At 39.3% G+C, this 25,061-nt stretch overlaps 1 long non-coding RNA gene across 1 annotated transcript in view; it reads right to left on the reverse strand.

Annotated features, from left to right (window-relative positions):
- Positions 1–23,678, reverse strand: part of LOC143663683 (uncharacterized) — a 28,096-nt gene extending 4,418 nt beyond the window's left edge. The window contains exon 1 of the long non-coding RNA XR_013166120.1: positions 23,624–23,678. This is a non-coding gene — a long non-coding RNA (uncharacterized LOC143663683). The remainder of the gene's footprint in view (positions 1–23,623) is intronic.
- Between the last annotated feature and the right edge of the window lie 1,383 nt (positions 23,679–25,061).

Below are 25,061 nucleotides of genomic sequence, written 5' to 3' on the forward strand. Positions count from 1 at the left end.
AACACATTTCTTTTATTATTTTTAGAAGCACATATCTATAATTTTACCTCTATGCTTTCTTTTTTTTAATTTTTTAAAAATTTTTATTAATAAAATTAGCATACAATTTGGATATTCTTAATGTATTCCATACTTGGTGTGCAATCAGTGGCTCACAATATCATCACATAGTTGTATATTCATCACCATGATCATTTCTCAGAATATTTGCATCACTCCAGAAAAAGAATCAAAAAGAAAAAACTTATACACACCATATTCCTTACCCCTCCCTCTCACTGACCACTAGCATTTCCCTCTACCCGATTTATTTCAACGTTTGTTTCCCCCTATTATTTATTTATTTTTTAATCCATATTTTTTACTTATCTGTCCATACCATAGATAAAAGGAGCATCAGAACAAGGTTTTCACAATCACACAATCACTTTGTGAAAACTATATCATTATACAATCATCTTAAAGAAACATGGCTACTGGAACACAGCTCTACAGTTTCAGGCACTTCCCTCTAGCCTCGCTAATATACCTTAAACTAAAAAGGGGTTATCTATATAATATGTAAGAATAACCTCCAGGATAGCCTCTTGACTCTATATGAAATCTCTCAGTCACTGTCACTTTATTTTGTCTCATTTCTCTCTTCCCCCTTTCAGTCGAGGTTTTCTCAATCCCTTTATACTGAGCCCTAGCTTATTCTAGGACTTCTGTCCCACGTTGCCAGAGAGGTTTACACCCCTGGGAGTCATGTCCCACATAGAGGGACAGGGCAGTGAGTTTGCTTGCCGTGTTGGCTGAGAGAGATAGGCCACATCTGAGCAACAAAAGAGGTTCGCTGGGGGTGACTCTTAAGCCTAATTTTAAGTAGGCTTAGTCTATCCTTTGTGGGGATAAGATTCATATGAACAAACCCCCAGATTGAAGGCTCGGCCTATAGATTTGGTTGTCCCCACTTTTTATGAGACTATCAGGACTTCTCCAAGTGAGGAAGTTGAATTTTCCTTCTTTCCACCATTCCCACAAGGGGACTTTGCAAATACCCCCTATGCTTTCTTGACTGAAAGATAAAAAACATAACGTAACTTAATTTGAATGGCACAATGACCATTGCAAACACCCATTTCTTTCTTTCTTTCTTTCTTTCTTTTTTTGCATAGGCAGGCACCGGAAATCATACCCAGGTCTCCAGCATGGCAGGCGAGAACTCTGCCTGCTGAGCCACCGTGGCCCACCCAAACACCCAGTTCTTTTAAACAAAGGTTTCTAAAACAGTGAGAAATGTCAGCTTCTAGGCCAAATGCCATCTGGCTGTTTTTTATGTTGCTGTTGTTTTTGTTTATCTTTGTCCTTGACAGCAGTTATTATTTCTGTTGTTTTTGTTTATCTTTGTCCTTGACAGCAGTTATTATTTCTGTTGACTATTCTGGAAATATTCCTCTTTTCCTTCCAAGGTGTTGTTCACAATATCTTGTGATATGAAAAGTGATAAAAATGGCATTTATTTAAACTGCAACTCAGATAGGAATAAAGAGAAACTAAAGTCTCCTATGAGTCAACTACATGAGCTTGTGCTCTGCGTTCTATTTTGGTGAACTGAGTTGCATTTAAAGGTAAATGGCATCCAAAGATGTGAAATATAAATGTGCTTGATAAATATTATGTCACTCAATTTTTTCTCTCATATACCACATACACTTCATCAGCAAATTCTACCAGTTTTATCCTGAAAAACATCCAGAATCCACCACTTCCACTGCTACCATCTGTCCCAAACTATTATAATCTCTTTCCTGGTTTACTGCAGTCCTTCCTAACTCATCTTTGTGATTCAGCCTTTGGCCTCCTTCAGCTCCTCAAGCATGACCAGAGTGGTCCTATTAAAACATTAATTCAAATCATGTCCCTTCTCTGCTCAAAACCCTCCAGTGGCACCCTGCCTCACTCAGAGTAAAAAGCCAAAGACCTTATCATGACCTATGAATCCAACATAATTTCATCTCCTACCACTCTCTTTCTCATTCAATCCTTACCAACCACCCTGGCCCATATAACTGACTGCAAACACATCTCTCTGCACGCTGGCTATTTCCTCTTCTTGGAATACATGTCTCCAGATATCTATGTAGCCTAACCCCTCACTTCCTTCTGGTCTTTATCCTGGTAACCCCTTCACATCGAGACCTTCCATGCCTACCTTACCTAAAATTTCAGTACTCGTGTCTGACAATTCCTGTACCCTTCTCCTACTTAAATTTTTCTCCTTGGCGCTTTTAATACTATAGATTTTACTGATTTACTTTATCTGTTTCCTCTACTTGCAGGGGAGCTCCATGAGGGATTTTAGTCTGTTCTGTTCATTTTCTTTTTTTTTTTTTTTTTTTAACATGGGCAGGCACTAGGAATCGAACCCGGGTCCTTTGGCATGGCAGGCAAGCATCCTTACCTGCTGAGCCACCGTGGCCCACCCTGTTCTGTTCATTTTCATATCTCCAGCACATAGTTTATGGTGTCCCCTTAATAAATGTTCTTTATTAACATAGGAGGTAAGCGACTTGCACAGGACATGTCTCCTAGCTTGCAGATCCAGTGATCTACACCAGATTGCTCATGGGAAGGGCAAAAAACAAATGTCATTTCTACTGTGAACCTGGCTCTGATGTCATCATTCAAGGTAAGTGTGTGTGTGTAAAAAGCTGAAGTGATTCCATGTTGGCTTGTGATCAACTCTGATTCTTCCGAAAGTCCTTCTGAGGTGAGTTTTCTGTGGTTATCAATTGGCAGGTAATAATCCTGGAGAGAAATAAGTTTTGGCTGAGTCAGTTTCAGCTAAAGTGGTTTCAAAAAATAAATATACCAGCATTTTAACATATAAAGCAACGGGTTGTTTTCATCCAATTGACAGGAGCTACTATATTCGTTGCATGTATTTCTACCACAGACATCTTTGTTTGGAAAGGATCAATATCAAATTTGTTCACCAGAGGGGGTTTCCAGGTATGTGACTTTGAAGTCCATGAATTCAAAGAAAGGTAGAGAGGCAGAAAAAAGCTTGACCTAACTCCAATAAGTACATATCACGTTTCCTTGAAATACAAGCCTTCTTTCACGGGAGGCATTTAATTTATACTTTTTAAATGTCTGTAAAACATTTGCATTAAACATGGCAAGGGATTAATTTGTATATTATATAAAATGTTTTATAATATATGCTTAATGATATATAGGGAACACATGCAAACTGGTAAGAAAAGAAATTTTCCTGGGGCTAATAAACAAAATGATAACAGTTTGCAAATAGTTGAAATATCATTAAGAATATAAATAAGAAATAAGCAATCCCAGGGATGTTTTCCTTCTTATCTCCAAAGGTCTCTGATTGCGTGAGCTTTCCACATCGCGGCTCTCAAAAAGGACTCTCTCCAAAATGTTTCCTTTCTTAAAGGGTTCCAGTAAACTAATCAAGACCCGCCTGGAATGGATGGAATCACAACTCCATGGAAGCCATCTAATCAAAATTTACCAACCACAATTGGGAGGGTCACATCTCCACGGGAATAGTCAAAAAGCTTCCAGCCAGCAATATTGAATGAGGACTAAAGGACTTGGCTTTTCTGGGGTCCACCACAGATTCAAACTGGCACACTATTGGTATACAGGATACTGCAGAGGAAAGGAATTGGCAGGATAAACATCTAAAAGACGATAATCCAGGATTATGTATGAAGGACATTTAAAAAAAGGAAGTTACTTTTATATGATATATTGGATATTTGGGACAAGAGCAAGGGAGAACAAATGAATCCTGCCAAAACATTGTGGTTAACATGTCTTCATGCTCATAAACAATCAAAGACACATTCACTTCTATATTTCCACCCCCTGCCCACTCCAAAAAAATGCAGGAAGGTTTTCCATAAGGGAACTTTTCAGAGGATCCTATTGAAATTTTTCACAAAAGCTTGGTTGTGTCTAATCTGTTATCCCCAATATGAAAATATCTAGGAAATACTGAGGTGGGGGGAGGGATCACACACTTTCATTATCATCTAACATTTCATCCTAACAACACCATTAAACTGTTCCTTTCTTGACTGGGGTGGGGGCAGAGGAAGGGAAGAGGGAAGGTTACTTTTACATTTTCACCCTCAGAAAACATGAGGGTGAAAATCCTGAGAATGCTGGCCACAGATCACTCTGCAAATTAAAACTTGTACAAAAAATCCCAACAACTTATTTTTCAGAAATAGAAAAACCAATAAGCAAATTTATCTGGAAGGGCAGGGTGCCCCGAATTGCTAAAAACATCTTGAGGAAAAAAAACGACGCTGGAGGTCTCACGCTGCCTGACTTTAAGGCATATTATGAAGCCACAGTGGTCAAAACAGCATGGTATTGGCATAAAGATAGATATATCGACCAATGGAATTGAATACAGTGCTCAGATATAGACCCTCTCATCTATGGACATTTGATCTTTGATAAGGCAGTCAAGCCCACTCACCTGGGACAGAACAGTCTCTTCAATAAATGGTGCCTAGAGAACTGGATATCCATATGCAAAAGAATGAAAGAAGACCCATATCTCACACCCTACACAAAAGTTAACTCAAAATGGATCAAAGATCTAAACCTTAGGTCTAAGACCATAAAACAGTTAGAGGAAAATGTAGGGAGATATCTTATGAATCTTACAATTGGAGGCAGTTTTATGGACCTTAAACCTAAAGCAAGAGCACTGAAGAAGGAAATAAATAAATGGGAACTCCTCAAAATTAAACACTTTTGTGCATCAAAGAACTTCATCAAGAAAGTAGAAAGACAGCCTTCACAATGGGAGACAATATTTGGAAATGACATATCAGATAAAGGTCTAGTATCCAGAATTTATAAAGAGATTGTTCAACTCAACAACAAAAAGACAGCCAACCCAATTACAAAATGGGAAAAAGACTTGAACAGACACCTCTCAGAAGAGGAAATACAAATGGCCAAAAGGCACATGAAGAGATGCTCAATGTCCCTGGCCATTAGAGAAATGCAAATCAAAACCACAATGAGATATCATCTCACACCCACCAGAATGGCCATTATCAACAAAACAGAAAATGACAAGTGCTGGAGAGGATGCGGAGAAAGAGGCACACTTATCCACTGTTGGTGGGAATGTCAAATGATGCAACCACTGTGGAAGGCAGTTTGGCGGTTCCTCAAAAAACTGAATATAGAATTGCCATACGACCCAGCAATACCATTGCTGGGAATCTACTCAAAGGACTTAAGGGCAAAGACACAAACGGACATTTGCACACCAATGTTTATAGCAGCGTTATTTACAATTGCAAAGAGATGGAAACAGCCAAAATGTCCATCAATAGAAGAGTGGCTAAACAAACTGTGGTATATACATACGATGGAATATTATGCAGCTTTAAGACAGGATAAACTTATGAAGCATGTAATAACATGGATGGACCTAGAGAACATTATGCTGAGTGAGTCTAGCCAAAAACTAAAGGACAAATACTGTATGGTCCCACTGATGTGAACGGACATTCGAGAATAAATTTGGAATATGTCATTGGTAACAGAGTCCAGCAGGAGGTAGAAACAAGGTAAGATAATGGGCAATTGGAGCTAAAGGGATACAGACTGTGCAACAGGACTAGATACAAAAACTCAAAAATGGACAGCACAATAATACTTAATTGTAAAGTAATCATGTTAAAACACTGAATGAAGCTGCATCTGAGCTATAGGTTTTTGTTTTGTTTTGTTTTGTTTTGTTTTTACTATTATTACTTTTATTTTTTTCTCTATATTAACATTCTATATCTTTTTCGGTTGTGTTGCTAGTTCTTCTAAACCGATGCAAATGTACTAAGAAACGATGATCATGCATCTATGTGATGATGTTAAGAATTACTGATTGCATATGTAGAATGGTATGATTTCTAAATGTTGGGTTAATTTCTTTTTTTCCGTTAATTAAAAAAAAAAAAAAGAGAAGGGGTAATTGGAGCTGAAGGAATACAGACTGTGTAACAGGACTGGATATAAAAACTCAGAAATGGACAGCACAATACTACCTAATTGTAATGCAATTATGTTAAAACATTGAATGAAGCTGCATGTGAGGTATAGGTTTTTTTTTTCTCTCTATTATCGTTTTAATTCTTATTCTGTTGTCTTTTTGTTTCTTTTTCTAAATTGATGCAAATGTACTAAGAAATGATGAATATGCAACTATGTGATGATATTAAGAATTACTGATTGTACATGTAGAATGGAATGATTTCTAAATGTTTTGTTAACTTTTTTTAATTAATAAAAAAAGCAAAAAAAAAAAACTTGTACAAAAGATGGAGAATGGCTTGTTTTCCTCCTGTTGAACACATATTACCACCCAGCTCACTAGAATGATTGCCTTTATAACCTATGTCCATTATTCCTTGACGTCTTCCTTACAATCAAATTCTGTGAATAAATATAGGGCTGAATTGCAATTAAAAATAATGAGATTGTACAGGCAAAGATCCTAACATGCAATAAAAGGGTGTGGGCTAATGGCAGGAGCAGAGGGTTTTTCCTGCCACAACCAGCACAGCTCAGTGTCAGTACTGAAGGGAGGTGACTGGGAATTAAGAAAGAAAGACAAGAGATAAAGATATAGCTAAAGCTGGAACCAGGTGGGACTCTGCAATTTGATGGAGACCAAAGACCCCAGGAGGCTCAGCACTGTTTATGTTACAGGGCTGCAAGGTAAAGAAAGTAAAATACGCAACTAAAGAGCAGGGTAGGAGGAAGCATCACTGAACCATCTGCTTCCCTGTTTCTGGATGAGTTGAAAAGTTACACAAGTTTCCCAAGGCCTTCTTCTGCCCCAGACTCCAGCAGCTTTGCAAGACTTAAGTTTTTTCTTAAGGCACATCAGGTGCCTATTCCCAAAGACAGCTTTGCTGTAGCTCTGCAGCGAGCACGTGACCTCTGTCTCATGCGCGCCCAGCATTTTCTCCATTTTGCTTCACTTTGATTCGTAAATAAAGGTTTCAGATCTTTCCTGAATAAGAGGAACAGAGCGAATCAAATAAAGGTTTCAGATCTTCCCAGAATAAGAGGAACAGAGCGAATCTCAGGCACAGTCTAGAAAAAAGTATGAAACATCTTTACTTAGTACTGTCTTGGTTGGTATCACCAGACCCGACTGTTCAATGTATATCAGCATTGAAGGTAAAATGTGATTTTATGATTTACATGTGCTTCCTGTAAGTTCTTTTTTCCTATGTCCAGGCACCTTTTATAAAGAGGATTTATCTTCATTTATCACCAGAAGCTGCATAATAACTTATTGTAAGCCTAGAGCATGTTGTAGAGTGGACACAGCTAATAGTCATCTGGCTCAGCAAAAAAGACTCATTTGGAGACTTTCTGTTTTGATTATATGTGATTATTTGGAAGTAATGTGATTATTAGTGACTTTCTGTTTTGACTATATATGATTATTTGGAAAATTACTAGGAGACAAACAAATCTCTTGGCTACTCAAATCTCCATTGATGTAGGAGAAAAGAGCCTTTGAACTCATAGAATAAATTTAAGAAGTAAAACCTTTCTGGAAATGTGAAGAAAACTCCATTTTGAGATGTATTTTACACTAGAATCAAAGAAGATAACAATATTCAATTCATTCTTATTTGAAAAGATGAACTTTTGACATGGTTATCTGAACAATCTAAATGTAGAATGATATAGCTTATAACAAATAAAGGTCTGTTATAAAATGATTATTGTTTGTGTTACATAATGCGTTTTAAAATTGTCTCTGGAAGATAAGCAAAGTATAAACTCCTGTGAATGATACTCAATAGAAATATTTCACTTACTGAATAGATTTAAAAATTCATAATTCATTTTATCGAATGGAACACAGTATTTAAAGAATATGCATGATGTTCTTATGTGTTCTTTTAGGTTGTAGCTCCATAGCAAAGTAGTCAGCTGATTTTTTTTTTATTTCAATCCAGCTTAAAAAACTAACATACCCAGAAATAAAAATTCAAATCAGTTATTTGGCAGCACTTGGATTTTTTTTTAACATGGTTATTTTGGAAAAGCAGATAAGCTCATTTAAAATATTATCTTTTAACTATACTGAAACAAAAATTCATCTGATTATAATCCTCCAGCCCAATTCTGTTTTAGAACAGAAGGACCTCATACCAATGCTGTGCCTCTTGAGAGTGAGTGTTGCAGTGCCGGTAAGTCAGAGTCTTCTAGAGTATACCCTAGAAGATACTTCTGATTATAGGTCACCAAATAACACTGAAGGAAAGTAGACTGAGAGTCCATGCACAGACTTATCTGAATCAATCCAGTGGCAAGCTTCTAGTGAGTCAAAAGTCACTATGTGGCTACTTGAAACCATTTTCCACATAAGTACCCAGACTTCAGCTTTATCTGCAGTGAGAAATAAGCCAAACAAAAAACAAAATTTTTCTACTCAAAAAGATATTTTAAATTGTCCAAAGACCATTTCTGAGCCTTATGTCACTCACTCAAATTTAAAAGACATATGTAAGACCCCACAATGCCATGGCACAGTTTAATTATCAACTACTGGCTACCATCATGAAATTAATATGGGGAAAGAAAATTTCTCTTTCTTCATTTTTGAAAGAATGATATTAGCCAAATTACTATGACTATAGAACTGACTAGGCAATATCCTTTGAAGCTTTTAATTAACCAAGAAATTTACTTTAGAAGGGCAAAATTGTGTGACGGGAAACCAATGTTCCCTAAATTAAAATATGTCACTGCAGTGGGGCTAATTGTATGTTATAGTCCCACACCTGATCCACTCCATCACATATTGAAATGACCTCATGCCAATACTTAAACAATCTTCTGAGCAGTGAGCTACTCTGGCCAATAACATGCAATTCTATTTTCACAAAAACTTTACTCAGCTGTTATATGTTTATTGAGCAACAGACATGTATTCTGCAATGTGCTAAGACATTAGGTAAGGTAAATAAGACATGGTCTCTGGTCTTGAGGAGCTTAGTCAACCTCAAATAATCTTTAGTATATTTTGACTCATTGCGGGAAAAGATTAGCTACTTGGTTTCTTAAAGTTAAATGTTTTGTAGAAAGAGAATAAAAACTGGTTACATGGATGAAATTTTAATTCCATGAATAAAAATAGTATTTCTGTTCCGTCACTCATGAATTGTCAATGAAGGAAAAATTGAGACTGCCACCCTAGCTGACCTTTATATGACCCTGGGGTCTGCCTCACCCATCCACCCTCAGTCTAATCCCCTGATGCTCCTCCATGCACCTCTAATGGTCTACCCCTGAGTCAGTCAGTCCCATTCTGATGAACAGGACAATTGTCTCTGATTGCCAATGACTGCCCTCCAAATCCGATATCTCTCTTTTTTCTCCAGAATGGAAGCTGTATCCCTGTCTATTTACATCCGAGTAAATATTGCTCATTAGTTCATGAGCTGGAGCACATGGAAAGCAAAGTATGCTTTGCTCAGTAGTTGAATTTGCCTAAGATGCATTATCTGTGTACTCATCAACCCATGGAAAGAGGGCTCTGCTCCTGGGGTCCCCTGAAATCCTAAACAATCTGCCCACCTCACACATTCACACATTCACTCTCTCCATCTACACAGCTGACATTTTCTCTACCCTAGAGTTTCTGCTATACATTTATAGCCTCTTTCATTCTATCCATTTCCAAAACCAATAATTTTGAGAAATTTGCACCATGACTCAAACGGTGGGATTTTACTTATATGAAAGGGGGGTCAGGGAGAGGGTGAGGATAACATATGCTCAGGAGACTATCCCTGAACTTTTCACATATGGAAGAAAAAGAATCCCAATGCATGTGTGGCATAAATGAGGAGAAAGACATTACAACTTCTTGACCATACATAGTGAGAATACTCAAAGAATCAGAAAGCCTCAATATCTAGCTTACTCTAATTTCTACTCTTTCATTTTCCATTTCTTTTTCACTGGTATTTGTGCATATTAATAAAATCATTTATAAAGGAAAATAGTTTACATTTGCAAAAGCTAATTGTAAATATAGATAAATTGTTTAACAATTTTTAATTAACACACTAAAAATAATAGTACTTGATGCTGGGATGTTTTTCATTTAAGGAAAATACCTTTGATCCCAAAAACATAAACATACATAAACATGTGTATACATAAAATAATCTTACACTAAAGATGATAGTGGATTTTTTAAAGCCCCTTGGATGGGAGGCAATTAGTTTTCTGCACATGATTTTGCTGAATGCCATGATTCCACTACAATGCAGTCCATAAACCAAGAGCATACAGGTTTGTCAAATACACATTAAAAGGCCTCATGCCCTCCATCTTTCTTTATTTGCAAGAGTGCCCACATGCTCCTTTCTCTGCATGCACTTAATAAATTTCTTATCTACTTGCTTTATCTGTGCTGTGCCCCTGAATTCTTTCTCATGGGGCAGACAAGAACCTAGAAAACCAAAATCCAGTAACATATTTTGGCGAGGCTAAGCCAGAAGCCATTTTTCTCCAATGGTCTGGACTGATGAATACGGGGAAGCTTGGCCAGCCATGTGCTGCCGCTTTTTCTTCTCACTTGGGTCACACTACTCTCCTCTCCTATGTCCTCACTTTCACTGTTCTTTCTAGGAATTTAGGGTATCTGATGCAGCTCCTCCAGAACATAACCTCGGCTCACCCTGAGCCTCTGGCTCCCACTCTGGAGGTGGCAGGGTCTCCATCTCCATGCCATGCAGATTCAAGGAGACTCAGGTGGTGGGTGATACTTCCCTCTGGGGCCTGATTGGGGGTTTCTCCCCATATCATGCCCAAGTCCAGTGGGAGCCAAATCAAGTCCCTCTGTCTCTGTCTGTCTCTCTCTCCTTCTCTCTTCAGCTTTCCAAGATTTCCCACACTCTCTCTTTTCCTCCTCTCTGAGGCCCCAGACCTTCCTGCTGAATCTGTCCTTCTTTTCACCTCTTTGGCTAAGGTTCTGTCCCCTGCCTCCAAAAGAAGCTCCTTTTTCCTCTGTCTGGCTTTCTATGCCTTCTTTCATAACACAGGTTTCTGGGCTAATAATTCTTGTACCAAACAAGATGCTGTCCTCTACATTCTAAGAAGTCACCTCTGGCTTTGGCCCAAGAGAACTGGATGCTTTCCATTGAGAGTGTCGACCCCTGAAAGCCAGAAGTGAGGTCTGCAAGGAAGCAAAAGCCCCAGCTATCCTAATTAAATTAAATTGAACTGTGTGAGCCAGTAAGCTCCCCATTTTTCTTAAAATGAGCATACAGGCCTTCCAGCCTTCTGCTCTTTCATGGTGTTTGCTCTCTAGTCCCCAACCGCACAATGCCAGCCTAGGCCGCAGTTTCTCCTCCCCACCATTTCTCTCCAGTGCAGTTATTACCTTGGTGGGCCTTTCTCATAGGGAAACTGCTGATGTTAAAAGTGTACTAAACCACATTTTATTGTGTGACTAGCCTATCCCGGCACACTTCCCCTAGGGGGAGCCCAATTTCTTTGCAGCATGTTCTTTCCGCTAGCTGAATCACGGCAATACCCAGGGCTGGCACCCGGAAAATTCTCTCCCTAGAGTTTCTTTATTTGAGGCAAATTCTTTCCTTTTAGGCAGTACTCTAGGCAGTAAGTTTACGAGCACAGACACCCAGGAAGCTCTTTTCCTTAGAAATGGGTAGTGCTTGTACAGCATACTGCCTAACTGCATCTAAGTCAGGCAGTAAAAGTTAAATGCGCGAACACCTCTAGGAGGACAAGTGGGTTAGCTCAGCCGCTTCAGGATGGTCCTGAGGTCTCTCAAAGTCTTCTTCCTCATGACTCTTCATGCGGGAGGAGGCAGATATTTTAGATCGTCCTCTTTTTTAAAAGATATGGGAAGCAGAGCCCTCCAATGGGACTCTCAAATACAATACCGCCCTTCAGTCCAAAAAAGACAGGGAAAGTAGTAAGAAATTCCCTATGCCCAGATGTTTGTGGCTCTCTATTAACACAAGGACCCAAAAAGAATTATAGCTTATATTATACCCCTGTATCAATTTCCATTAAAGGAAAATACTTGTTTCCTTAAAGGCATGAGAAGAGGTACCACCAAGCAAGCTGGTTAACTATAATAAGCTAAGGGAAATTACTCAGGAGAAAGAGGAAAATTTGGCCTTGTTCCGGGGGAGGTTAGTGGAAGTCCCCAAAAAGCATACTCAATAAGCTCAAATTCCCGGCAAAGTCAGGTTTTGTTGGGCACTGTGGTAGTTAGATTCAGTTGTCAACTTGGCCAGGTGAAGGCACCTAGTTCTGTTACTGCGAACATGAGCCAGTGGTACCTGAGCCTCATCTGTTGCTGATTACATCTGCAGTTGGCTAGGAGGCGTGCCTGCTGCAATGAATGATGTTTGATTTAATTGGCTGGTGCTTAAATGAGAGAGCTCAACGTAGCACAGCCCAAGCAGCTCAGCATTCCTCATCTCAGCACTTGCAGCTCAGCCCAGGCCTTTGGAGATGCAGAAAGAAATCATCCCGGGGAAAGTTGTTGGAACCCAGAGGCCTGGAGAGAAGACCAGCAGAGATCACCCTGTGCCTTCCCACATAAGAAAGAACCTCAGTGGAAAGTTAGCTGCCTTTCCTCTGAAGAACTAACAAAATAAATCCCCTTTTATTAAAAGCCAATCCATCTCTGGTGTGTTCATTCCGGCAGCTAGCAAACTAGAACAGGCACCCATTTCATCAGCCAATCTGCCCCTGACATTGAGAGAAAGCTGCAAAATCTCTTCACAGGCCCACAAAGTCCCCTTAACAAATTATTAAAAAAAAAAAACTGCCTTTTCCATTTTTAACAATCAAAAAAATGAGGTAATTAAAAGACCAGAGAACAGGCTCAGCTTATTGCAGTCGCTATTAAAAGCCCCCTGTCTCTTGAGGGCCACTGAATCATGACTCCAAGCCTCAAAGGCCTTGCTTTAACTGTGGGTCAGACAGCCACTGGCACAGAAGATGCAGAAATCTCAAGACAACCCTGCATCTTGGGACCCACCAGGGCCTTGCCCCAACGTGGACTTCAGGGCCAGGGACTGCACCGTCTCCGGAAGGGAGGGCAGGAGCCCCTTGAGTCCTGCTTGTGGCAAGTGATGAAGAACAAGGGTGTCCAAAACCCCATATGGGCTCTGCTGACTTCACATCTGACCAACTTAGCAGACCCCAGGTGACCCTTGACAGGACAGGTATTAATTTCTTAACACTGGAGCCACTCTGTCCTGAACTGCCACTCCAGAACATTCTAGTGTCCCATCAATTTTTCACTGTCTCCCTCAGGGCCACCTTTAGATAAGTAAACCCAACTAGTTGTTTACCCCCTCGCTTGCCCAGAGGCCACTACTAAATCAAGACCTCTTGGCATCCAAGAGAAAATCCTTAAGCAAATAAACCTATTTGAATAAAATAAAGGTTTCCCAAGGTTAACCTAAGAATAACCCTAAATGCATTCAAATTTTCAGTCCTAAATCTTAAAAACTCACTTTTGTATGCCTATTCACACTAATTCTCAATACCTATTTGCTTTTGAATGGCGAAAATTTAAATAAAATTCCCACTCTTCTCAAACAGTGCTGCTCTAAAGGTTTCAAAATCCCTATATCTTTAAAAAAAACACCTCAGCAGCAGAATTTACTTGCCTCCAACTGCCTCAAAGTACAGTTGCAATATTTTAACTCTGTAAGCTAACATATTCCTAATATCATTGCTAAATGAATGAATATGGAAAGTTGTAAAAAGGGTTAAGAAAGTAAATTTTATAGTCCTTACTGACAACAAGCCCTAAATGAATATAAAAAGTTATAGAAGGTTTAAGCCCTAGATGGATATGGAAAGTTTGGGAAAACTTTTTAAAAGTAAGTTTTGTTTATAGTCATTGCTAACTAGAAAAAAGCTATAGAACTAATGGGAAGATGGCAGAATAGAATAGGCTGAGTTCACCCCTGCTCCAAGGAAAAGCCAGAAAAGTGACAGAAAAACAACCAGAAGAGCAATTCCAGGGTGCAAATGACCTGAAACATCTTCATTACGTAGGGAGGTCCTGGATGAAGAAGCTGAGGAACTAAGATGCAGAGAACTGGAGACCACCCAGCTAGTGCAAAGAGCCTAACATACTGCTTTCCAAATGGAGACTCAGAGCCCTCAGGAGTGCATGGACAGAGAGGCAGGGAGGAGGAAGTAAGACAAGTCACGTTCCTAGAACACACCACACCCACCATGACCCATGCTGCTCGCACCTGAGCACTGCCCGCACCTGTGCCCCAAGCACCCCCCCATGCCCCAGTGACCCACAACTTGCCCCCCACACACCCAAGCCCCATTCCCGGTACCTCAAGAACTCCTATCCCACCCCACCCCATGACAAGTGACCTCCCCCCACTGCCCCACTCACATGCACATCTGCACCCCACACCCTTGCCCCAAGCATGCACACACACTACGCCCACCCACTCCCAATACATTTGTGCCCTGAACCCCCTGACCCCACATATACACGCACCTGTGCCCCAGCCCTGACTCACAACACACACCCCATCAGCAACCTGCATCTTGACCCCCCAACCCCTGCATGCTGCTTCCTTCTGCATGCATGCATCCCATCATCCCCCTCCCAGCACACATGCACATCTGTACCCTTGCCCCCTGTGCCTTGAACCTCACCCTCCAATTCCCATGACCCCATGCTTCACAGACACACCCACACATCCACCTCCATGCACCCATGCCCGACCCTCCCTTCCCCACACCACAACCCTCCTGTACACATGTGATCCGCTTCCTACCACATTCTGCCTCAGTTTTCCCTATGCTGTGCCCTGAGCCTCCAGTTTAAGGCCTCTTGGAGCTTCAACCTTCCCCCACCATTCCTGTGTTGGCCCCTCACAACCCCATGCCCTGCACAACATGACTCTGGACATGCAGCGCCCCTGCCCCATTACTAGCCTTATACCACAGCCCACCACTACACTACTATGCCCCACCCCATACCCCATACCTTGCCCCATGCCCATCCTGCAAATACAAAGCCATAGATGATGGAGGAAAATCAGCTTTCAAAGGAATCTTATCAAGATAATTAAATACACTGAAGGCAACAAAAATCACAAAATATATGAAGATGCAAACAGATATAGCCCAGCTTAATGGCCAAATTAAACAATGAAGGAGACACAGATTTTGGAACAACTAATCAAAGATGTTCATACAACTCTACTAAATAAATTCAATGGGTTAGTTAATGACATAAACAAGATCAAGAAGACACTAGAAAAGCATAAATAATTTGAAAGAATAGAAAAATAACAGGTATCATAGAGATAAAAGATACTGTAGACCAAATAAAAATATATACTAGAGACACACAACAGTAGATTTGAAGAGGCAGAAGAAAGAATAAGCAAATTAGACAACAAGGCAATTGACTTCAAATACACAAAAGAACAAATGGTAAAAAAGATGGAAAAATTTATATTGGATCTCACAGAAATGATGACAACATGAAGTACACAAATGCAAGAACCATCGGTGTCCCAGAAGTAGAAGAGTAAAGGGCTAGGAAGATTAGTTAAGGAGACAATGGAGGAAACCATCCCAACCCTTATAAAAGACATAAATATGCAAATCAAAGAAGCCCAGCTAACCCCAAATAGAATAAATCCAAATATGCCTTCCCCAAGACACATACTAATCAGTCTGTCAAATGTTGAAGAGAAGCAGAAAATCCTGAAAGCAGCAAGAGAAAAGTGATCTGCTGCATACAAAGGAAACCACCTAAGACTAAGTTTGGACTACTCAACAGGCATCATGGAGGCAAGCAGGCAGTGGTATGATATAGTAAAGATCCTGAGGCCAGCTCATGCACTTTCCACACAAAGAAACCAGCAAAAACAAATTCAACAAACGGTACTGCAATAATGGGATAGTCACATGGAAAAAGACTGAATGAAATGTGACTCCACCATACAGCATACAAAAAAAAAGATCCTGAAAGAGAAAGACTTCTAGCCAAGAATTCTGCACCCAGCCAAATTGTCCTTCAAAAGTGAGGGAGAGATTAAAATTTTCACAAACTAACCAGATGCTTTCCTATTTTCCCCATTTTTTATATTTATTTTTATTTTGAGGGCCTTTGTGTTTGGGAAGGAAGTAGGTTATTTTGCTTCATTTCTTTGTCTTTCCAAAATCCTCCTCGGAATGAATTTGTAAAAGGCAAAAAAAGTTAATGGGATAATAAAGGCTTAGTAAAGTAACAGACTCACTCACATATTGTATTTCAGTTGAGTGAACTATTTTTCCATGTTTCAGTATGACCCTCACTTACACAGTACTTTTTCTCTGTTTTAACTAATGATAAAAGTCAAGCTAACTATTTTAATAGCAATAACAACAACAGCAGAACTGTTACCTTAACATTTAACATCACTACTTTTCAGTGATGATTGTATCTACTTTTGTTTTATTCAAATTGATCTATCCCAAACTTGTGCTGATAATGCCATATGCTGAGAAATCAGTTGAGTCATTACAGAAAAGGAACATACATGGCAAATGTTAAACCCACTTATTTTTCCTGATAGACAATGAGACAGTTGGAAAGTTTGCAGAGACTGAACATGCTTCCTCAGGTAATCAGAGTTTCAAATATTTCTTATCACAAATATGAGTAGTGGCAGCAGTGGTAGTGACATCAGCAGTCAGCACTGTGAGTCATAAAATTTGTTTGTGAATAGACAATATCATAAGTATGGGAAGAACAAATAAGTAATCAAGACAGCCTAGAACAAAATAAGATACTGGGAAAGTGTGGCGGGGGAAATAAAACCATATAAATTTGGTTTAAAAAAACAAATCCCATCTTGAACTGATTTTTTTTTTAATCCCTTACATTTTGGAGGCCATATCTTCATTATCAGCAATACCAATAGAAATTTCCAAAATGGAAGCTGGCTATATCCTGAGCAAGTCTCACTTTAATTAGTATTTCTTAAATAATTATTCAAAGGTATATTTCAAATGTGCCAGAGGGCTTCCAGAAAGATGGCCAAATAGAGTAGCTCAAAATTAGCCCCACTCCATGGAAAAGTTAGAGAAGAGACAGGAGGGCAACTGAGGCTACGGTTCAGGAGTGCAGCTGACCTGGGAGAGCCTTCTGCATCTCATAGGGACCCTAATTTCAAGAGCCTAGGAACTGAAGGGCAAAAGCCTGGAACCTGGCATGGAGGTGTGGAGCCTACGGGAGTGCACAGACAGGAGCCCAGGACTAGAAAGTAAGCCAGGCAGCGTTCCTTGGGCATATTACCCTCACCAGCACAGCCCTGTAACCAGCAACTCACCCCACACCCTATGCACCCAAACCCCGACCCACTCCCATTCCCTGTGCTCCAGGCGCCCCCACCCCACCAGCCCCCAGTGCACATACCTGCCCCACACCCCCACCCCAAGTGTAGGAGTTAAAAAGGTTATTGTTTTAACCTAAAGCTTGCAAACACAAGTCTGTGAGGAAATGCAGGCTTGAGCTTTCAGGATCTGGAATTCAATAGAAGCTGAGATATGCACATAAAGCACAATGAGGTGTGGAAGAGACTTGCTTAAGGGAAATCAACATCCTAGCGTTAAAAGTATTTACTTCCTGGAACTTATTTTTGCATTATATAGCTTTTGCATGCAAACAACCTTTATTACCTTTCTTTCTAGTATATAATTTTGTACTTGGCTGAAAATAAACTTGTCTGAAGACTGATGTCCCCGGATCCCCTGATCCCAGTCTCTCTCTCGTTTTTACTTTAACATTCCTTAGGGTCATAGCTGCGGCCAACAGACCAAGTGCAGCCCAACCCACCTCTCCTGCACCCCTCCCGAGCCCTACTCCCCCTCCCTGTTCCCTGCAGGCTGTTGCCAACACATAAAGGCTGTGGTCACTAACCTCCATATCCAGGCTACCCCTGCCCCCCTACCCACAGTGTCGCACGGCCCCACCCCACACCTCCTGAGCTCTGTGCATCAGTTTATTGTACTCCTAGACAGACCCACACATGTGCACGGGCCCCCAATCACATCATTCAGCTCTGGGAACCACATTTTACAGCAGTTCTAGAAAGATACATGTGCATGGCCCTCAGCCACACTTCCCAGCTCTGAGAAAGTGCTGACCTGCATAGCCAGGTAGCATTCACCCCCAATTCATGAAGGCATAATGCCGATCTGCTGCCACAGCTCTGTGCATGTGCATAAAGGGCCCTGTGCTTTAGAACAGTGCACACCAGAGTTATGCCCCCAGACCAGTGCACCCGCAGAGCTGCATCCTCCCTGGCTGCTGGGCACACACATTCACAAGCATCAGCATCACATCCCTTACCTGTGCCTATACCTGCCCTGAAACAAATCCCCTCACTGAGTGCCCCACCCCATTCCCTGCTCCCTGCTGTACAACCATCCCGCAAGCACAAGGCCTTAGACTACTAAAAGAAATCAACTCCCAAAGTAAATCAATCAAGATATTTACATGCGATGAAGACAGCAGAAGATCACTAAGCATATCACAATTCAGACAGATATAGTCCTGCCTGATGACCAAATTAAAACACAAGAGGAGACACAAACATTGGAATAACTAATCAAAGTTATTCAAACAGCTCTACTAAATAAAATAAGTGGGATAACAAATGACATAAAGGAGATCAAGAAGAGAGTAGAAGAGCATAAAGAGGAATTTAAAAGAATAAATTGAAAAATAGTGGATATCATAGAGATTAAAGACTCTGTTGTCCAAATAAAGAACATACTTGAAGCATATAACACCAGATTTGAAGATACAGAAGAAAGAATAAGTGACATAGAGGACAAGATAATTGACTTCAAAGACTGAAAACAGCAAATGGCAGAAAAGATGGGGAAAAATGAATGGGAACTCAGAGTAATGATAGACAAAACAAAGCATGTAAATATAAGAATCACTAGTGTCCCAGAAGGAGAAGAGAGGAGTAAAGGGCTAGGAAGAGTAGTTGAGGATATAATAGGGGAAAACTTCTAAACCCTCAGAAAGAACATAAATATACACAAGTCAGAGAAGCCCAACGAACTTCAACAGAGTAAATCCAAATAGGCTTTCCCCAAGACACATACTAATCAGTCTGTCAAGTGCTGAAGAGAGGCAGAAAATCCTGAAAGTGGCAAGAGAAAAACGTTCTACTATATACAAGGAAAAACAAATAAGTCTGAGTTCAGACTACTCAACTAGCACCCTGGAGGTGAGAAGGCAGTGGTATAATACATTCAAGATCCTGAAAGAGAAAGACTTCTAGCCAAGAACTCTGTACCCAACCAAATTGTCCTTCAAAATTGAGGGAGAGATTAAAGTTTTCACAGACAAAGAAGTTCTGAAAGACTTTGTCAACAAGAGACTGGCCCTACAAGAAATACTAAACGAATTCTGCCAGCTGAAAAAAATAAAAGGAGAAGGAAGTCTGGAGGAGGGCATGGAATTGAAGAGTACCAATAAGGGTAATTTAAAGAATACAGAGAAAGAGGGAAAAGAATATATAGATCTGACAAATAAAATAAAAAAGATAAGATGGTGGATTCAAGAAACACCTTTTCAGTAACAACTTTGAATGTTAATGGACTAAACTTACCAATTAAAAGATACAGATTGGCAGAATGGATTAAGAAACATAATCCAGCCATAGGCTGCTTACAAGAGACTCATTTTAGACACAAGGATACAAATAGATTGAAAGTAAAAAGATAGAAAAAAAAATTTCCACACAAGCTGTAATCAAAAGAAAGCAAGAGTAGCTATACTAATATCAGACAAAATAGACTTAAATGTAAAGACATCATAAGAGACAAAGAAGGACACTATATACTAATTAAAGAGTCAATTCACCAAGAAGATATAACAATCATAAATGTTTATGCTCCCAATCAAGGAGCTCTAAAGTACATGAAACAGACATTGGCAAAACTGAAGGGAGCAATAAATGTTCCGACAATAATAGTAGGAGATTTCAATACACCACTATCCTCTATAGATAGAACAACCAGACAAAATAAACAAGGAAATAGAGAAGTTAAATAACTTGACAAATGAATTAGACCTAACAGACACATATAGGTCATTGTGCCCCAAAGCACAAGGATATACATTCTTCTCTAGTGTTCATGGAACACTCTCCAGGATAGATCATATACTGGGACACAAAACAGGTCTTTATAATTTAAAAACATTGAAATTATTCAAAGCACTTTCTCTGATCACAAAGGGATGAAGCTGGATCTCAAAAACCACGAAAGAATGAGAAAATTCACAAATATATGAAGATTAAATAACACACTCTTAAACAACCAGTGGGTCAAAGAAGAAATTGCTAGAGAAATCAGTAGTTATCTGGAGATGAATGAAAATGAGAATACAACTTATCAGAACTTATGGGATGGGACAAAGGCTGTGCTGAGAGGGAAAATTATTGCCCTAAATGCCTAATTAAAAAATAAGAAAGAGCAAAAATTGAGGACTTAACAGCACATCCAAAGGAACTTGAGAAAGAACAGAAAACTAACCCCAAATAAAATAGAAGAAGAAATAACAAAGATTAAAGAAGAAATAACAAAGATAAATGAATGAGAGAACAAAAGAACAATACAAAGAATCAATAAAACCAAAAGTTGGTTCTTTGAGAAGATCAATAAAATTGATGGGCCACTAGAAAGACTGGCAAAGAAAAAAGAGAGAGGATGGAAATAAACAAAATCAGAAATGAGAAGGGGTGTGTTACCGCAGACCATGAAGAAATAAAAGAAATCATAAGGGGATCCTATGAACAACTGTATGCCAACAAACTAGACAATTTAGATGAAATGGACAAATTCCTGGAGACACACAAACAATCTACACTGACTCAGGAAGAAATAGATGATTTCAACAAACCAGTCACAAATAAAGAGATTCAATCAGTCATCAAAAATCTTCCTACAAAGAAAAGCCCAGGTCCAGATGGCTTCACAGGGGAATTTCATCAAACATTCCAAAAAGAACTAACACCAATACTGCTCAATTTTTTCCCAAAAATTGAAGAAAAAAGAACTCTACCTAACTTACTGTATGAAGCTAGTATCATTTTAATACCAAAACCAGGTAAAGATGCTATAAGAAAGGAAAACTACAGGCCAATCTCCCTAATAAACACAGATGCAAAAATTCTCAATAAAATATTAGTTTTATTGAGAATCCAAATTGAACAACACATTAAAAGAATCATACACCATAACAAAGTGGGATTTATACCAAGAATGCAAGGATGATTCACACAAGAAAATCAATTAATATAATACAACGCATTAACAAATCAAAAGGGAAAAATCACATGATCATTTCAATAAATGCTGAAAAAGCATTCAACAGAATTCAACATCCTTTTCTGATAAAAACACTCCAAAAGATAGGAATCAAAGGTAACTATCTCAATATGATAAAAGGAATACATGAAAAACTGATAGCCAGCATCTTACTCAGTGGAGAGACTGAAAGTTTTCCCCCTAAGATCAGGAACAAGACAAGGATGCCCATTGTCACCACTATTATTCAATATTATGCTAGAAGTTCTAGCTAGAGCAATCAGGCAGGACAAAGAAATAAAATACATCCAAATTGGAAAGGAAGAAATAAAACTTTCATTATTTGCAGATGATATGATATTATACTTGGAAGATCCTGATAAATCTGCAGCAAAGTTACTTGAGCTAATATTTCAAATGATGCCAAACATCCTGATTAAAATGCATGAACCTTGAAATCTAGAGGTGAAAGTCTCCCTGGTGGCATAGGAGATGACTCTCAGGGATGAGCCTGGCCCTGGCATCATGGGATCAACAATGCCATCCTGACAAAAAGGGGGAAAAGAAGTATAACAAATAAAGTCTCAGTTGCTGAGAGAGTTCAAATAGAGTTGAGAAGGAGGTCACTCTTATACATGCTTCAGTTAGACACTGCTATCTGTCATAACTTGCCAAACCCCAACCAAAACCAATCCTACCCATCCAAAAGAATACCTAAGTCATTATAACAAAAGTTCTCTGCACTAGGGTAACTTTCCAGAAACCTACAACCTCCAGATGAGTCCCTAAACTAGACAAGCCCTGAAATGCAGAGGGGCCAGTCTCCCCAGAATATCAACTAGTTCCATCCTCCTATCCCATATTATCAACAACCCTTTCCAACATGAGAAAGTTAGAATGGGCATAGCCCAAATACTCCTAAAGAATGGGAGAAAAATCGAAGCTGATGGTGGAGTTGTACAGAGAAGGTAGGGTTTAACAAATGATTGCTGAATCATTATACTGATATTTATTTTAGTCTCCAATATCTTAGATCAGCTAGAAGTAAAAACCTAAAATTGTGGAATTATAACCCATACCAAATGCTGAAATCTATCTTATAACTAATTGTTGCAATGTGCTTTGAAATTTATTGCTTTTTTTGCGTGTGTATATGTTATTTTTCACAAAAAACAAAAAAAAATTGAAGGAGGAGTATGAAAGAGAAGATTGGGTTTAACAAATGAGTATGAATACTGAATCATTATATAGATATTTCTTTTGGTCTCCAGTGTCTTGGAGCAGCAAGAAGACAAAACGAAAAATCGTGGAATTGTAACCCATACAAAACTTTAAAATCTATTGTATAACTACTTATTTTAAAATACTTGGAAATTTATTGTTTTTTTCCATATATGTTATCTTTCACAATAAAAAAAAAGTTTTAAAAAATACAAGAACCCTCCTCCCCCAAAAAAGCATGAACCCTACAGAAGTCAATAAATGTAACCATCCGCTAACTATTATTTGTTAGATGCCTAAAAAACACATAAACCAAATGTAGATTGAGAGTGAAGATGAAGACATTTAAGAAATGTTCCAACACTAATGAAATTTCAAAGCTCGATGGAAGATACAAGAAGCCAGTATTTTACAAGGTGCTAACTTTTGACATACAAGTAATATGTATAAAGCCATAAGGCTTTAGAGAAGATAGAAGAGGCAAAGCAGAGCTAGATTATTATGAGGCTTGTACACCATTTTGAGGAACTTGCAACTGACCTAAAAGCAAGAGGAAATCATTCATTATCGTTAACTTCAAACAACAGCAATAAAACATTGTTGATTTAACAGGAATTTTTTATTCTGGGTGGCCGTCCAGAACAGGTGGCTTACCCACTAAGCCACAGTTAGTAGGACAGTAAATTAAATTAATGATAATTGTTTCTCCACTTGGTTAATTGCTTCCAAAATGAGCTCCATGATATAGGAATTTAATTGATATTCTATTTAATTACCCTTTATTCTTTTAAAAATATAGTAAGTACCTACCATGTACTAATAAGGTCATGCATTTATAAACACAAATAAGACTTATTATTTTCTCTCAGTTGTCTGGAAACAAAGACTTAAAACAAATAATTATAATCCAGTTAAAAAAAAGTGATTACATAGAGAAACAGGCCCCTTTAGAAGTCTAGAGTAAGAAATGACTCACCCTGCCAGGAAATTAATTCAGCAATGGTCCCAAAGGAGGTAGACACATATTAGAGTTGCCCGAAATAACAAGACTAAGTAAACCCGTGCTTCATATAAAAAGACAGCTTTAAGACACCTCCCCTAAGCCCCTTCCCCAACCCCAAAGTCCCCATGTGCTTTCTATTTAGAAATTCTAGGCACCACAGTTCAATGAGCCATCCTTCCTGATCCTCTTTCTATATTTCTCTGCAGTATGAATATTCTTTGCCTGTGCATCCCCCACTTCTACAATCACAGCAGTCCCTGCAGCCCCAGCAGCCAGGATGGAGACCTTTCCCTCAGCCCACCTGCAACCAGCATCCAGGACACAGCCCAAAAGGGAGGATTTCACCCTCCAGTTCATCAGGAACAGCCACCCTTACAGTAAGAAGAGATGCCAGCAATTCAGCTGTAGGTGGCACCATCAGAAAAGCCACCAAAGCCTAAGGTAATTACTGTCTCCAAAGTCAAACCAGGCTCATCTGCTAACTTAATAAAAGAAAAGCAATTTGCAGGGCATATTTAAATAGTCAAAACTGTCCAGCAAAATGCCCAAAAATACAAATGTGTTCTTAATCAATCTGGCATATCTAGGACTTTTTTTTTTTTTAGGTTAGAACATAAATATCCACTACTGTCTTTTGCATCAAAAACAAGGGTATGTATTCTAAAGTATACTGTGCCTGTAAAAACTTACTGAGAAAATGATAGGCCAGAGAAGTCCAGCCTTTCAATCATAATCTCTTTCATTATTGGAAGGACCAAAAAGAGTGAATGATACCACATCACAGCAAGTTATATTTTGTATTATTAACTCTCTGCCTGACTCCTACGTGGGGCATGACATCCAGGGATGAAACTCTCCCTGGCAATGTGGGATATGACTGCTAGGAATGCACTTGGCCCTGGCACCGTGGGATTGACAATGCCTTCCTGACCAAACTGCGGGAAATAATTATAACAAATAAGGTATCAATGCTGAGAGAATTCTAATAGAGTCAAGAGGCTATGCTGGAGGCTACTGTTATGCAAGTTTCAGCTAGACATTGCCATTTACCATGGTTTGTCCAACCACAACCACAACCATCCTGACAACTCTGAAGAACACCTGGGGCTTTATGTGAGGTTCTGCAAGGGCCCCATGCACTAGAATTAGTTTCCAGAAACCTACAACCTCCAGATGGATTCCTAGGCCAGATAAATCCTGAAACCCACAGTGGCCAGCCTCTCCAGAACATCAATTAGCTCTATCCCCCTATTCTATATTATCGACCCCTTCCAACATGAAAAAGTTAAAATGGGAATAGCCTAAATACTCCTAAAGACTGGGAGAAAGATCAAAGGAGAAGGTGGAGTTATTACAAAGATGATAGGATCTAGGAATAAGATTGAGTGCTGAATCATTATATTGATATCTC

Source organism: Tamandua tetradactyla, chromosome 19 (genome assembly GCF_023851605.1).
Source record: "Tamandua tetradactyla isolate mTamTet1 chromosome 19, mTamTet1.pri, whole genome shotgun sequence".
Taxonomy (NCBI): Eukaryota; Metazoa; Chordata; class Mammalia; order Pilosa; family Myrmecophagidae; genus Tamandua; species Tamandua tetradactyla.